The following is a 17,872-nucleotide window of genomic DNA, read 5'->3' on the forward strand; positions in this document are numbered from 1 at the left end:
CAGGTTCCCTTGGAACAAAGACAGACTGGTTTTAAATTTTGTATTCACACAACACTTGCCTTAACACTTCATCCACCAAAGGTCTCAGCATGTTTATTCAATTATATAAAACAAAAAGCTAAAGCACACCTTGGAACTATACAGTTGTCTCCAAATCTGGTAGGTGAAACCATTTTCTGGCAAGAAATGTTAGAAACAGGCAAATGTTTTGTGCAAAGTGATCATACTGTGTGAGGTAAAGTGATATGATAGTAAGCAAATAGGCAGTTTCAGGAACTCATTTGGCAGTTTCCTGAGACCCGTTCTTGAGAGTAAAGTAAATCTATTTGGAAAATACGACTGGTTCTGTTTGACAGAGGTAAAAGAAAATTAAATGCAATCTTGAAAAGATAGTCACTTGTATAATTCATGCCTGAATTTCTTTTTTTTTTTAATATTTATTTATTTATTTATTTGGTTGCTCTGGGTCTTAGTTGCAGCAGGCGGGCTCCTTAGTTGTGGCATGCGAACTCTTAGTTGCAGTATGCACGTGGGATCTAGTTCCCTGACCAGGGATCGAACCTGGGCCCCCTGCATTGGGAGTGCGGAGTCTTAACCACTGCGCCACCAAGTAAATCTGCTGGTATGTTGGTTTAAGATTACTTAATTAAAATTCAGAATCAACAAATAATAAATAACATCAAGCATTTACTGGCATTTTAAATTAGATAAGATTAGAAATTCAATGAATTTTATTTCATTTTATTTTATTTTTAATTGAAGTATAGTTACTGTACAATATTATATGTTATAAGTGTACAATATAGTGATTCACAATTTTTAAAGATTATACTCTATTTATAGTTATTATAAAATATTGGCTATATTCCCCCCGTTGTATATATCCTTGTAGCTTATTTTATACCTAATAGCTCATACCTCATACATCCCTACCCCTATATTGCCCCTATCCCCTCCTCTCTCCCCACTGGTACCCACTAGTTTGTTCTCTAGATCTATGAGTCTGCTTCTTTTTTTGTTACATTCATTAGTTTGTTGTAATTTTTAGATTTCACATATAAGTGATATCATACAGTAATTGTCTTCGTCTGACTTGTTTTACTTAGCATAATGCTCTACAAGTTCATCCATGTTACTGCAAATGGCAAAATTTCATTCTTTTTTAGGGCTGAGTAGTATTCCATTGTATATATATATACCACATCTTTATCCATTCGTCCATCAATGGACATTTAGGCTGCTTCCATGTCCTGGCTATTGTATATAGTGCAGCTATGAACATTGGGGTGCATGTATCTTTTCAAATTAGTATTTCTGTTTTGGAAATTCAATGAGGTTTTTCTTTTTCTACAGTAGATTCTATAGTGCCTTGGAATTAGAAAGTATGTGAAAGCAAGGCGATTTAGTGTGGTTTTAAATTTAATTTTTAAATTCTCAGCACCCAGTATGTCATATAGCTCTGCAGTAGTTTTGTAATTTACGCAATTGCTCATTATTTTAAAAAACAACTTATATGGTTTGTAAATATCTGGCATTCCTATTCTGTATTCATGGTATTTGTGCTTATGCCAAATCATCTTATTTTAATATATACATTTAGTTATTTCTGATTTGATTGTTTATTCCAAGAGCACATTTAAAAGATTATTGACTTGGAAAAAAAAATATTGAAAACAATAATTACAATTGATTTTGACTTTTATACATGCAGTATACAATAAAATTTTTATTATAGTTTTTATTGATTTATCATCATACCTTAGTATTTCCTTGTAATTTATAAGCTATTGTTCAAATAATTTTTTAAATAGGATGAAAAGAAACTTTTAAAATGTTGCTTGATTGTATTAAAGCCTTTAAAATAATTATAAAGTTTCATTTTATTTTCTCTGTGACAACTTCCCTTCATTATTTTATAATTTCAGGATAAGTTTCAATAAATATTTTAGCATATCATGAGGCTACGTAAGCATACGATTTAGCTCGTATTTAATTTGTTTAAATAAATATTTCTGTGTACATTTTGATGAAGTAGATTAGGGTTATGAGAAAGCCATTCCTAGATCATTTCTGAATCAATATGATACTGTCATTCCCCGGTCTGATTTTCTTGAGTAAATATTTGTTTCTGTGGTATGCTGTAGAAACATAGAAGATTATTATAAAAATAATATACTTAGAGAATTGGTGCTAATGATATCTAACTAAATACCTTTTAAATTGTGATACCTCTGTAATGGTTTCTTTAACTTTTAATTTATAAAAGCAGATCCAGAAATTTTAGTAAGACAGAGGAGAAAACAGTCAGTTTCACTTTTTTTTAATGTAGCCGAAAATAAGTGAATTAAAGATTTGTTTTAAATTTGAAACAAACATTCGGGTGCCACAAACTAGTAACTTACTAGTGTTTCCCAGTATATCTCTGGGTCAAAGATAGATGAATCAAAGATATCTGTGAACATTTTCAGATCTTCTCTGCTGAGTGGACTCATTCATACATATATTCATCCCATCATTAAACATAGATTTATTGAGCATCAACTAGTGACACAGGCACTGTGTTGGGACGCAACAGTCACCCAGAAAAAAGTCTTACCTTCATGGATCTAATATTCTAGTTGTAGAAGACAGTTAAACTAAATAAGAAGAAACAGATAATAAGTTAGGTGGCGATAGATCCTATGCCACCCATTGGAAATGAAAATAGGGACGGGGCTGGCATAGGAGGTTGTAATATTAAATGAGAAAGTCACAGTAAGCCTCTCTGTGTGAAGACCTGAAGAAGGCAGAAGAACGAGAGTTGTGTGCCAATCTGGAAACACTTATATAAATTTCACCACATGCCAGGCACCGTTTACATGCTTTGCATCCATTAACACATTTACTTCTTACAATCCACTTGTGAGCAAGGTAATAACTCCATTTTAAGGATGAAGAAACTGAGGCATGGAGAGGAATAGCAACTTGGCCAAAGTCATAGGCTAAAAGTAATGGAACTAGGATTCAACCCAGAGAGTTACTTCCAGATTCTAGGTGCTTAAATGTAACCAAAACATCCCAGGCATAAGAAACACCAAGGGCAAATGCCTGAGGTGTAGGAGGGTTTGGTGTGTTCCCGAGCAGTGCAGAGGACAGTGTGGGTGGGTGGAGTTGGAGGAAGTAGGTGAGGCTGGAGTGGAGGCTAGTGGGATACAGATCATGTGGGACCTTGTGGATCCACGAGGACTGTGTGATGGGCAGGCATTTTAGGCTTGATAATTAATAAGGATATGTCCTATCAATTTAGCTAATGTATGTGTCAAATCAAAGACATTTTATAGGTTAGAAGGAAAAAAAGTAGGAAAATAATAATAACCAAATAGAAAGGAAAGGTATATAAAAACTTTCAGGTAATTTTTGTGATCATATTGTATCTTTTTAATATCTCCTAGTACTTCATATCCTTCTCGTTCTCTTTACTTTTTCTCCAGCGCACCACTCACCATCTAACCTAACAATACATTTTTAAATAGACTTTATTTTTTAAAGCAGTTCTTGGTTCATAGCAAAATTGAATGGAAATTACAGAGAGTTCCCATGTACCCCCTGCCCTCATATATGCACAACCTCCCTACTATTAATATCCAGCACCAGGCGGTACATTGGTCACAGTTGATTAACCTGTTTGACACACTGTTATTACCCAAAGTCCATAGTTTACATTAAGGTATTTTATTTTTTATTTATGTCTTGACTTCTCCCACTTGAGTATGATCCATGAAATCAGAGAGTATGGTTGATTCATTGCTTTATCTCCAGTGCCTAGAAAAGCACCTTGCAAAGGATTGATATTCAAAAATTATTTAGGAATTAATTTACTCAAGCAGGATCTTTGTTAACAGGAAAGATCACTTAAGGCAATGAGGCAAATTTGGCCATTTTCAAAACACTGACATAGCGTAGGTTTTCCAGTCTACTGTTGTAGCAACACCATCGCACCCCTTGCTTATTCAATAACTGTTTACGGAGTGCCTGTTTCCAGCCAATTATGCTTCTAGAGGCTAAGGATATAGAAGTGGAAAAGCAGTAAGGGTGCACCCACAAGTGGTATATAAGTATTCTACTGGAAGAGCTTTCACTCAGAAGTCAGAGGTTGTATCAGCTGTCTCTTCTCCTCATTCCCTGTTCTGTTGTTTGATGGTGTAACCCTGTCCAAGCTCCTTTTACTCACTGCTCAGACAGGCTAATAAATCAAGAGAGGAGCTGTTGCTGCGAGTAATAGCAACTTTATTTGGAAAGTCAATAGACTGAGAAGGTGGTGGAGTAGCGTCCCAAAGAATCATCATACTCAAGTTGAAATTCAGGCTTCTTAAATACTAAAAGGGGAACTTCTTGGTGCTGGAATCCTTCCTTCTTGCAGCTTTCAACCAGGTCTGGTCACGATGTTCCTATAAACCTCTAACAAGACAAATGTTATTCTCTGTTCCGCAACTTTTTATCTTTATATGAATGGAAAAGTGCTATACCTTTAAAGGTCAGAGCCTTGAGAATGAACTATCCTCTAGATTTCAGGCTATAGACAACCTTCTTTAACAAAAGATGCAGAGCCAGCCTGACTAGGCACAAGCAACAGAGCACAAAGGTTAGAGCTAAAGGAACAGATTCAATATGGAGTCAGGTTTGTTCTTCTCTGTTACAATGGCAAGCAATGAATTGTTCAACAGCAAGCCGTAGAATATTTGTTTTTGATATAAATTAACTTGCACATTGATATGCTCATGTTTAGGATTCATTTTTGATACTTCATATAGATGTTGCAACTGCACATCTTAGATTTTCTGGGACAAACCTGGCATTAAGTACCCGTCTCCTTTTGTTGTTTTTTTAAATATGTCAGTGCTTGTTAGAACCTGCGTGCTAATTTTTTTTCTTCTGAAATTAGGTCACCACACAAATAGAGTCACAATCTCAATGTCTGAGAATGTTATGCTCCTTCATTATCACCAAGAAACTTTAGTCAGACAAGGACTCTAAAGCAGGAGAGAAACTGGTAACCCATTGTCCTCAAAGAATTCATTGAGATTCCAAATGTTTTTCACAGAGTGGGGATTTCCTAAGCATCTGGAAAATCTACCTCTGTTATTTGGCATTCTTTTCCTGTAATACTTTTACAAGCTGTAACTGCTCCATGTGGAAACATTTCTTAATCACCATTACATGCCTTTTACTAGAAGGTCTACAATATTTGTTGCCACCATTAACAAATCCAGAGAAGTAATTCATAAAGTTGAAATTAGCACACCTGCATGTTTAAAAGTACAAGGAACTTATTCCTATTTATTAAAAAAATTTGAAGTCTCTTATAAATAGCTTGCTTTTAATATTATATTTCATACTGTACTTGCTTATAGAACTATTTTGGTCTTAATTATTTTTCAAGTAAAAACAAAACTGAATGGGTAAAATAGATCCAGATAGTAACCTAGAGGGTTTCAGAAATATTTGTCTAAGACTCTCTAAAAGGTGAAATAAATTTTATAGTATCAAGATCAAATTGTTGATTTAATGGTAAGTTCTAGGGTATTTAATTCCTCATTAAATTTGGATTTACATTTTTATGGTCTTGAAGGTCATAATTTATTTATGCTGTAGCGTTCGTTTTCCTGAATTGCATGTTCTGTTCTTTCAAGCATAACAATTTGAAAATGTGGTTTTTAGCCCTACACCGTATGATGCCAACTGTATTATCAGTGCTCAGATTTATTTTTATTATTGCTATAGTTAGTTATCCCATCAAGTCTAAAAAGACTCTTTAAACCATATATGTCTGATTCTTATTGCAGTGCATGCACATTAGGTATATTTGTATATGCATGGCTCATTTCAGGAGTATTAAACTGAAGAACTTGGAGCACAGAGGGCTCATCCAACGCAATGTCATCATTTCACAAATGCTGAATCAAAGAACCAGAAACTGAAGATCCTTTTGAGGGGCATATGGCTAACAAGAACTAGGAGTATAACCTAAGTCTCAAACTCTGAGGCCAGTTAGAGTCGCTCTAACTACACAAGTTTGTATTTACAGTGACTGTATCTATACTTTTGATACAAATAAGATTTCGCTGGCCTACAGCAGGGATTGCAAGCTTTTTCTTTTAAATGCCAGATAGTAAATATTTTAAGCTTTGTGAACCATACAATCTTTGTCACAAGCATTCATCTCTGTAGTTGTAGCATGAAAGTAACCGTAGACAAAGCACAAAGAAAAAAAATGAGTGGGACTGTGTTCCAATAGAACTTTAGAAACAATGAAATTTGAACTTCATATCATTTTTATGCCCTAGTATTCTTTTATGCCATAGTATTCTTCCTTTGATTTCTTTCAATATGTGACAATATAAAAGCCATTATGAGTTCATGGCTGTACAAAAATAGGCTAAAAAAAAAACTAAAAAACTAGTATGCCAACCCAATATAGAGGAATAGTAGGGATGTTTTAAAGCATGTTGCCCATAATCCACAGACACACAGGATATTCCATTGAAAACATTTTAGAATTTTCATTTAAATTTAGATCATCCTTTAAATTTCTAATTTTACTAGTGTATAATATATACTAATACATCAGTGCATACAGATATAATCTATAAACAGAAATATATAGATTTATTGAAATTTTGCTCAATTTTTAACAAATAGTGAGTTGCAAAGACGTTTGAAGTCCGTTGGTCCAAGTTAACAGTGATCGAAAACAAACGAGGGAAATTTAATAAGAATATAAATATAATCTTGCATAAGCACATGTTGGGAATTCCCTAATATAGAAAATGGAGGTAATTGTACTATCTCCACAAGGTCATGTCAGTTAAATAAAACATTACAGGTCAAGCGCCATTTGGTGCTTGGGACTTAGTATATGCTTAAATCATAACTAGTATTATTATATCACATGTTATAGCAGTTTATGAGTAAAAAGTAGATATTCAGCCACTTATGATAAGAAGACTGAATTAATCTTTAAGAGAATGATGAAAAATAACAATATATTTACTCCACACTTTTTAGTTCTTTACAATTTTCAAAGCACTGTCAATTGTATTTATTTTAAATTTGATACAGAACACAATTCTGTGTACTAGGTAGGGCTGACATATTTTGAAGAGTAAGAGACAATTATTTCTATTTTACAAAAAGAAACTTAATTCCCAATTGCAAATGATGGTGTTATTCCAGAACCCAGGTCTTCTGACTTCCACTTGTTAAGGGAAATGATAAACCACAATTAAACATTTAGATTGTTCTGATCCCACATATTTAGAGGACTATTGACAACCTTGATGAGTACAAACAGGAAAGTTTTCTGTTACCTGGTAACTTGAGAAATGATTAAGAGAACTGGGAATGTTTGACCTAGATAAAAACTTCACTGTAGAGAAGATAGCACTCTAAACATTTTTTCAAGACTTCTCATGTGGAAGAGAGCATAGACATTATCTTATGGCCCAGAAGAGAGAACTAGAACCAATAAGCAAACAGCCTTTGACAAAATGCAAGGAAGGATTTGGAATAATGGAATAGTATTACAGCTCATGGTCTATCCTTGAGAGAATGAATTCTTCTAGAACCTGTAAACCACCGGTTAAAGAGAAGAATCTCAAAAAACAAGTAAAGTTGTATTGGATTTCTTTTATGGCACCTTCTATCCCCAAAAATCCATAATCCTGAATATTTTTAAGATTATGGACTATAAAATTTATTATTTATAGATTGATTTTACATGTATAATTTTATTAGGATTTTCAAATGTTTTATTTTAAAATTTTGTCTCAGTTCAACTCCTCAGTATTACTTTGACTCAAATGCCCTGCCAGTAGTTTTGAAAAATCATTGTAAACAGATTTAAAATGTCTTTCATTTTAAAGGTTTAAATTGTTCCCGTTTGTAAGATTGACAAGTAGGAAAATTAAGGTTGATTTCTTATGAATTTCTTACTATAGCTGCCAATTGTCCTTTCCAAATATCATTTTCAAAAGATGATGATATAAATTAGAGCATACCACAGAAGGAGTCTATGTGTATTAATACAGGTGATGCTACTTTTATGAGACATTGACACTTAAAGTAAAACCTGTGCTATGTCTAACTCCTTTGATCTAAAAGACTTTATAATGAACCTTTCACTTTACAAAAGAGATGTTGTGATAATTAATCCACCAGTTTTTGCTGCCAAATAAGGTAACCCATTTTAACTAACTCATTTTTTTATCTGTGTTACGAAATTTTGATTAAGTGCATTTGATTAAAGCCACTGAATTGTGCAAATGAGCTAACAGAACAACAGAGCCTGATTTTTCTAATTATGTCTACGTTTATTTTATAGAAAATTTAAATTGTTCTAGCCCACCAAAGCAAACAAAAATGTGGTCAGATCCATGATACTCTGTTTCACCCAGAGTTGTGTTGTTTCCTTTGCTGCGTTGTCAGCAGGAATTGAAAAGAAGCAGATTTTGTCTGTTGTTTTGGGGTTGTCGTATGAATCATTCCCAAGGAATGAGCCCTTAGCGCAGGATCGGTGGGGGCTAGAGAATGGATCAAGAAAGGACTAGAGAATGGCCTCTACTTTCTTCTGTACCTTTTGACTATGAAATTTACTGCTGGACACACGAAAAGAGCAGCAAATGGTGATTTATTTCCACAGGATGGAGGACATTACATATTTTCCTGTTCTCTAGACATATTTTTAAAATTTATTTTGAGAAATCCATCTTCAGTTATAGAGTGCTGATTAATGGCAGTGGTGCATGTTTGTATGATTTGAGTATGATGACAAAGCTGAGGAACTCAGGGGCTCTATTTCAGTTTAAAATAAAATCAAACAGTCCAAATACATTAGCCACTTTGTAACTTTGTCACAAATGCTTGATATGTTTTCTCCAATATGTATGCCATACTTAAAGCTTTTTCTTAACAGTAAGAAACTTATATTCAACTGTGTATTTTACTGAGTACTCAATTGCCAAAATACATTTTCATATTCAGTTAATACATTTTATATTTATATACATTTTATATGTAATAATTGTCAGGCACTTTAGTTTTATTTGAGCTTATTTGTAGTATTTCTCATAGACTGAAATATGTTGATAATTTTTCAGGAAAGTCCTGAAATATAAGTATTTCTAAAGGAAGGACTGCAAAGTGGCCCTCAAATACTTCTCATGGTGACTAAATTATCTTTCTTAGAAATTCCAATTTGCTTCATTTTTCTTTGTCTCTCAATTATGTATAATGTAACTGATAACAGTTTCTAGATTCTTAACGCTAATTAAGAATTACACATAAATGAACTCATTTGAGCATCACAGTGCCCTTCTTTACTGAGGAAGAAAGGTAGGCTCAGAGAGGTTAAGTGGCCTTCTGGTAATCACACAGGTGATAAGGGGCAGAGCTGGAATTTGATCCCAAGGTCTTTGGCCCCAGACACAACACCCTTCACCCCTAAATCATATTACCTGCATATCGGAATCATTATGTTGTATTTGTTCTTGAGAGGAATGTTCTTTTGTTTGTTTGTTTTTGCGGTACGCGGGCCTCTCACTGCTGTGGCCTCTCCCGTTGTGGAGCGCAGGCTCCGGACGCGCAGGCTCAGCGGCCATGGCTCACGGGCCCAGCCGCTCCGCGGCATGTGGGATCTTCCCGGACTGGGGCACGAACCTGTGTCCCCTGCATCGGCAGGCGGACTCTCAACCACTGCGCCACCAGGGAAGCCCGAGAGGTATGTTCATATATAGCTTCCTAGCATCACAAAATCATATAATAATCCCCAAAAGTACAAATAAATTTACTTTGTTTAAAAAAAAAAAAACAAACTTCAAATACTCTTTGTTCTCCATGAAGAAGAAAAATTGCCCACTGTCCTATCAAGAGGGCCCTGGATGTATCTGACAATCCAGATTGATTTTCCTCCTTAGGTTATCTCACATCGTTATTTCTTAATATTCCATTGTGTTTAAATTTTCAAACATTAGAAGCACCTTCAAATTCCCTTCCATTATGTCAATATTTATGTAATTTTAAGCCAGAAGATACTCTTTGACAGTGAGAGGATATTGTTTTACCTTTTTAGAAAAGATTTTATGTACTGCCATGATTCATCTTCTCCAAAGTGTACGGACACTTGTCTTTTTTTTTTTTTTTTGAGGGGTGAAAGATGAAATAAAATGAAATTTTTAAAATGAGATCATTTGGGTCATTCTATTGTATTTACCAAACCTGGCTATTCAAGCATCATTCTAAGAATTTAAATGTAGGGACCTTTGGGTCTAGAGAAAGTTTAAAATATTGTGATGCCCAACTTTGTACATTCAAGTACAAGCTACTTTTGTACAAATCAGTGCGTGTCTAGTTCTTTCTTTCTTCACTGCTGCCATGCAAAGCCACCATGAACTCTCACTCTGAAGACTGGTCTTTTCCTCTCTGATCTCCCTATTTCTACTCTTATCTCCCTGAGCATCATTTTCTGCATGGAAGCCAAGTATAATCTTTCGAAAGCATAAATCAAAATATCTAATTCTCTGCTTCCAAACCTCTGCAATTTCCCATTGAACAAGAGTTGAAATTCCAACATTTTGCAAAATTTTTATTGGAGTATAGTTGATTTACAATGTTGTGTCAGTCTCAGGTGTACAGCAAAGCGAATCAGTTATACATATACATATATCCGCTCTTTTTTAGCTTCTTTTCCCGTATAGGCCATTACAGAGTATTGAGTAGAGGTCCCTGTGCTATACAGTAGGTCCTTATTAGTTATCTATTTTGTATATAGTAGTGTGTATATGTTAATCCCAATCTTCCAATTTATACCCCCCCCAGCCGAAATTCACACATTTTAACTTGGGCTGCATGTACATGATCCTACTTCCATCCCAGCCTTACCTGATAGCTGATACTCTCATGTGTTTACTGTACTCTGACCATGTGGCAATCTCTCTGTCTTTCCAATACTCAGAACAACCTGAAGGTTTATGGATTTATGCCCCTGATGGGAAATTTTCCCCCAGAAATCTCATCATTCAGGTTTAAAATTTAGTGTCACTCTCAGAGAGCTTCCTTTGCCCTCCCAACATTTTCAGGAGCTACTTCCCTTGCCCCCCATTGCCTGCTCACATGTTCTGTGATTTTTAGATTTTACAGTGTTAAGCTTTTTCTGCAGTCATTTTCTTTATATACTGAGGATTTTGTTGTTGTTAATCCATTCTGTAAGAGTTGTCTCTCCATCTCCATTAGACCAAGGGCCATCTCTTTGATTTGATGCGGACTTTCCAGTGCCCAGTAAATAGTAGGTGCTGAGTAAATATTCATTGAACTGAACTATCGAATCATTTCCATTGCACAATTCACCACAGTAATCTGTGTGGGGTTGTAGGATGGGCATTATCAGAGAGGGGAAATGTCAAAATTGTTCTTCACCAAAATCTTGATGGCCAGTGTGAGGCCAGGCTGAGAGAAGGGCATAGGTGTCCTGGTTTTTAGTCAAGTTTTCCCACTCAAATACCTTTTGCATTCTTTATCGGTTCAATTATTTGGGCAGCATCTGTTAGAATTTCACAGTTTAAAAAACTTCTTTTAGAGCACTGAACTTGTTACACTTGTGCAGTTTTTGTAGGAACTTGTCTTCCCAGAAGAATTATGGTAGTTGGACAAATGCTTGAGGATTTACTAAAGCAATAAACAGATTAACACTACCGTGGGGTGCACATCTGTATTACTTAGTTAAGAAAAATGCGTAATTTGGAACCTGAACTACTTCTACCATGCAATACTGGCTGGCTGATGCAGTTTCACCTGGACTTTCCTAATAGATGAAAGCTTGAAATTTCTACATGTTGATTCTAAACACAGTTATAAAGAAAGGATTTCCAAAAGATATAGCAGTGTATATACCCCCCAAAACATAGATCAGTGCTATACCGATTGCCATTAGCATAATCTACTGTTCAGATGATATGATACTGTGCCACTGTTTGCAAATGGTATTTAACAGTCTCATTTGTGCTTTGACTTTAGAATTGATGACACAATTAGTAAATGTACTCATGGACAGATGCATGCATAGGGAGTTTTCTGTGGAAATGAATGCTTAATAAGCTAATGGTATGTTTAATTTATCATTTTAATTGGAAATTAGAACAGATACACCACCTCAAAAAAAATGACAAGTTATACTACCTTAAAATCACTAGAATTTAAAGCATTCTGGTGCTTTAGATATTCCAGATAGTCTTTTAATAATAGGACTTGAAATCTACACCTTAGACTTCTGAAATTATAACTGAAGAATATCCTAAAGCAGAGTCACCAAAAATTTTCCTACATATCTCATTTACCACAATTTTAATTTATTTAAAAGAAAGAAATTAATACAAATTTGAAATACATGCATAATTATTTTTGCTTGTTTTGTTTTTGCTTTAGGAATTGTTTTAAAACAATAATTATCTTAAATGGTATAATTCTTCATATCCTTTCTTCCATTTCTTCTTTCATGAAAGATTTCTTGAGTATCTATATGTCGCCCCTCATCTGAAGGGATGTGAATAAAACAGATACACAGTGCTCAGAGAGATCTGACAGCAAATGGACCAGTATAAGACTAAATAGTCATTATTAACAGCCCACTGTCAATAAATAAGGAATATGCTTTGAGCTGTATTTTCTAGTGATGGGAATGGCTTTTATAATGATCCCATTTACACTTTGTGACCTAGTTTTCTTTGCTAGCAAGTGCAGGCATTTGTCAGGAAATAGTATTAAGGTATACGGCCTTTTTCTCTAGTCTACCTAATGCCTACTTATCCTCCAATCTCCCAGACTCATTTCAAGCACCCTGTCATTCTTGACGCCTCTCGACCTCCCAGAATGGACTGGTTGTCTCTCATTTATGCTTCCATAGTCCTCAGTATATTCATTGAATTTAACACACCAATTAATATTTTTTGGTTTTCATTTTTGGTTTATGTATATTCCCCATTTAATTCTTCAGAAAGGGATTTGTGGCCTCCTTAAATCTGAGGGCTTTTTCGGGAAGAAGACTGTCATATCATTTGCTTTACCACAGTTTCTGATGCAATACTTTGTATTCATGTGGCCTACACAGAGACTGCCTGAGTACCTGGGTTAAATCAGATTGATAGCATATTTTGTTCGAGTAAGCCCCAGCCCCAGCAGCTATTAATCCAAATTTTATGCACATTATCTAAATCAGTGGTTCTCGGACTGTGGTCCCTGAACTAGCAGCATTAGTAGCATCTTGAACTTTTTCAAAATGCAGATACTTGGATCCCAAATCCATCATACTGAATCAGAAACTGGAGGTTGGATGCAAATGTCAACTGATTCTGATGACTACTAAAGTTTGAAACCACTGATGTAAGCTGATATGAATGAGTAATAACATATATAGTCAATATACTATATTATACCCAAACTATGGATTTGGTTTGTATTTATTTATTTATGAGTATGGACTCATGCCTATTAAGAAGAAAATCACAAATATCCAGCCCCTCTCCTTTCTCTGCTTTGATCCATGTATAAAGCAGGAAGCAGTACTGAGGAAACAAAAGTGCAGTTTAAGCTGAAATGGAACTTTCTTTGTCTCCAAACTTGCTTACAACGGGGTCCATATCATTCTAGGCTGTAATAATGACATTTTGCTTTCAAGGGAGGAAACCTCAGACCTCATCCTCTTGCAGTCCTTGCTGAATTGCAGTCTGCAACTTTGAATAAATGAGTGAGGAGAAAAGACACCAATGTATGTTGGCTGCCCTCTGAATGAGAGAAGTATATACATTTTATTATATCATATTGCACATAAGCAAAATAATTCTCTAAATTAAAGATTGATACTATCACTAATAAAAGAAAGCCAATGTGAGCACAAAGGATAGTATGTATAAAATACTTGGAACAGTGCCTGGTACAGAATAAGTGTTCAATATCTATTAGCTACTATTATTACAGATCATCTAGATATTTAAAAGATAATCTAAACTCATGAGAAAGGGCAAAATATATCAGCCATACTTTACAATTTTAGTCAATTCTGAACTCAAAAAGGGGTGGGGTGGGGAGGGCTGCATTTATTCAGTACTCGTTTCAATTAACCTTCCAAGTTGACCTGGAACAGAAGGATAGAAATGAGTAGTATTTATTATATATCTGCAATTAGCAGAGGGAAAGATTCTAAACGTTCTTGCTTCGGAGGCTAGAATTTAGCAAGTAGTCACGTATTTTACTGAAGAAGAATACTTTAGCTTAATTAACACCTTTATCTACCGTTATACTTAGCAATAGTTTTTACATAGAGAATTTCAGTTTTCAGCTTCAAAGTTCCAAATATCTATGAAGTAACAAATTTAAGCAACGTCAACAATGTTGCTTACATTTTATAAGAATAACCATATGACCAATTTTGCATAAAGTTGACAGTCATCAAAATCTAACTATATATTGTTTATCTATAGAACACAAGTTTTCTCAAGGGCAATAATTTATTGTGTGGTAAGTATCATATCTCCAGTACCTAGAAAAGTGTCTGACACATAATAGACTTTGAAAATATTTAATCATGATAATTAATTGAATACAAGAAAGAATTTGTGTGAATCCCCCTTATGACAGAAAGCAAATATTTAAACTTTTTTTTAATTTTGGAGGATGATGAATATTTATACTTTGTATTTTCAGCTATTGTAATATTTTAAAGAACAAAATAAAAACTGGTACCACGTATCTAAATTTATATTCCTTATTTGGAAGCATGCTATTATGATCTTGAACAAGATTAAAAATAACTCTTCTTTTAGAAAACAACAAAAACAAAAAACAGTACATTGTCTCTCCTTGCACCCCATTACACACATTTCCATAAACCTCTTACATTTAAAACTTTCCTCAACTTAGGGTGATGGTGTCATGAAAAGACATAGAAATGTAGCCAGGCAGACATGGTAAAATCTCAATTTGCCACTATGAGCAGGAACTCTTCTAAGCCTCAGTTCCCTCATCTATAAAACAATGTTAATATCAATCTTTCTCTGTTATTTTAAAGATTAAATAGAAACAAGTGTGAAAGCATCTAACATTAAATGTAATTTTCTTATCTCAAATTCATTTGAAATCTCCATACCAATTCATTTGAAATTTCTTTACAGCCACAATGAAGTAAGAAACAATGGCTTAATCTTCTAAGATTAAGTAGCCCAAAGTAGAACCTTCCATTTAATATATTAATATATTAGATATATATTATTATAAATTATATGAAAGGTATATTAACATAATAATACATCACTTAAAACATTACATATGTCTCTCCATGAAATTGATTAACTATTCTAAAGTTAGAAAACATATGAAGGGTCTACCCTGGTTATATATCTTACCAGCTCTTGACCTTGAACAAGTTACTTAATGTCTCTAAGACTCAGTTTGTCATAGATAAATAGTAGAATAACAATAGCTACCTAATAGAGTTGTTGGGAGGATTAAAAATACTGTAAGGAAAACTTTAATAAACTTCAATAAGTGACAACTCTTCTCAACTCTTTATTCAAGTACTTACAGAACAAATTTTATGGTAGGCATTTGTTTTTCTTTTCACTGTACTCCAAGTTCCATGTCGGTCATTATTGCAATAACAGAAACAGGAAATCTCAGAGTTTAATATTGGAGTGTTAACATTTAATGCATTTAAGTTATTTTTCATATTTTCACATGAAGAAGCAGCTGCATTTCTACAACTATTTTCATACCCACTCAGGCACAGTTTTCACTTTATTTTGAAATAAAAATAAACACTAGGGAAATATTTATTTTGCCCTTAAGCCATTTAATTATTAATTATGTCCAGTTATTTCTCAGCAGTACCCAAGAAGCATATTAGCAGACTGACTTAATAAATGTGGAACCTGCTGTTAAGCCCAGATATTCTGCTAAGCCTGTATTTCTAATTGCACGTATAAGATTTTCAGATGTATTACAAAGCTGTTTTTAGATAACTTCCTTTATTTCTATTAAGAAAATATATCGATCAATATTAATAGGCAGAGCAGAATTGAGCCACAAATTAGTTCAGACTTGTTCTGTTCAATGTGATAGCCACCAGCTAATGAGCCTATTGAGCCCATTCAGAAGTGCTATATATGCACACACTGATTTTCGGACATAAAATTATATTAATAATTTTATATTGAATTTATGTTGAAATTATATTTTGTACATTTGTGTATTATGAAAATTAATTTTCCCTGTTTATTACTCTCTTAAATGTGGCTGCTAGAAAATTTTAAAAGATGATGTAATTCACGTTTGTGGCTCCCTGGTTTAGAATTTTACAAAACAAGTTGGTCAAAAAGATTCCCTTAAACTAGGAAGAGACTTTATAACTACATACGTTTGTGTGTGTTTATGTGTCTGTATACGTGTGTACTGACTATAGGTAAAACAATGAAATACATTACTAGCAAAGTAGAAATATATATATGAATATATATATTTATGAATGAGAGTTCTATTCCAAAACTCATTGTTCTGTCACAAGTTGACTACTTATTTTGGGATTTGTAACTTGATTAGGTGTGTCACCTCCTCAAACAGTTGACTGAATAAGATATTAGAATAGATTTAGTTGGAAACGATAGAGACCCCACTCTACCACTCTTCATTAATCGAGGATAGGAAATGCATATCTGGTCCTCACTTAACTAAGATGCAGGTAACTGAAAAGATTAAAGGCAGATTTTATTTTATTTTATTTTATTTTACTTTATTATTTTATTTTATTTTTATTGTATTATTATTATTTTTTAACATCTTTATTGGAGTATAATTGCTTTACAATGGTGTGTTAGTTTCTGCTGTATAACAAAGTAAATCAGCTATACATATACATATATCCCTATATTTCCTCCCTCTTGCGTCTCCCTCCCACCCTCCCTATCCCACCCCTCTAGGTGGACACAAAGCACCGAGCTGATCTCCCTGTGCTGTGCAGCTGCTTCCCACTAGCTATCTATTTTACATTTGGTAGTGTATATATGTACATGCCACTCTCTCACTTCGTCCCAGCTTTCCCTCCCCCCTCTCCATGTTCTCAAGTCCATTCTCTGCGCCTTCTTCTTTATTCTCCTGTCCTGCCCCTAGGTTCTTCAGAACAATTTTTTTTTTTTAGATTCCATATATATATGTTAGCATATGGTATTTCTTTTTTTCTTTCTTACATACTTCACTCTGTATGACAGACTCTAGGTCCATCCACCTCACTACAAATAACTCAATTTCGTTTCTTTTTATGGCTGAGTAATATTACATTGTATATATATATGTGCCACACCTTCTTTATCCATTCATCTGTCTATTGACACTTAGGTTGCATACATAACTTGACTATTGTAAATACAGCTGCAATGAACATTGTGGTACATGACTCTTCTTGAATTACGGTTTTCTCAGGGTATATGCCCAGTAGTGGGATTGCTGGATTGTATGGTACTTCTATTTTTATTTTTTTAAGGAACCTCATGCTCTTCTCCATAGTGGCTGTATCAGTTTACATTCCCACCAACAGTGCAAGAGGGTTGCCTTTTCTCCACACCCTCTTCAGCATTTATTGTTTATAGACTTTTTGTTGAGGGCCATTCTGACTAGTATGAGATGATACCTCATTGTAGTGTCTGTCCAGTTTTCCCAGCACCACTTATTGAAGAGGCTATCTTTTCTCCATGTATAAATTATTGCCTCCTTTATCATAGATAAAGTGACCGTATGTGTGTGGGTTTATCTCTGGGCTTTCTGTCCTGTTCCATTGATATATATTTCTGTTTTTGTGCCA

The sequence above is a fragment of the Physeter macrocephalus genome, chromosome 1 (genome assembly GCF_002837175.3).
Source record: "Physeter macrocephalus isolate SW-GA chromosome 1, ASM283717v5, whole genome shotgun sequence".
NCBI classification, from domain to species: domain Eukaryota; kingdom Metazoa; phylum Chordata; class Mammalia; order Artiodactyla; family Physeteridae; genus Physeter; species Physeter macrocephalus.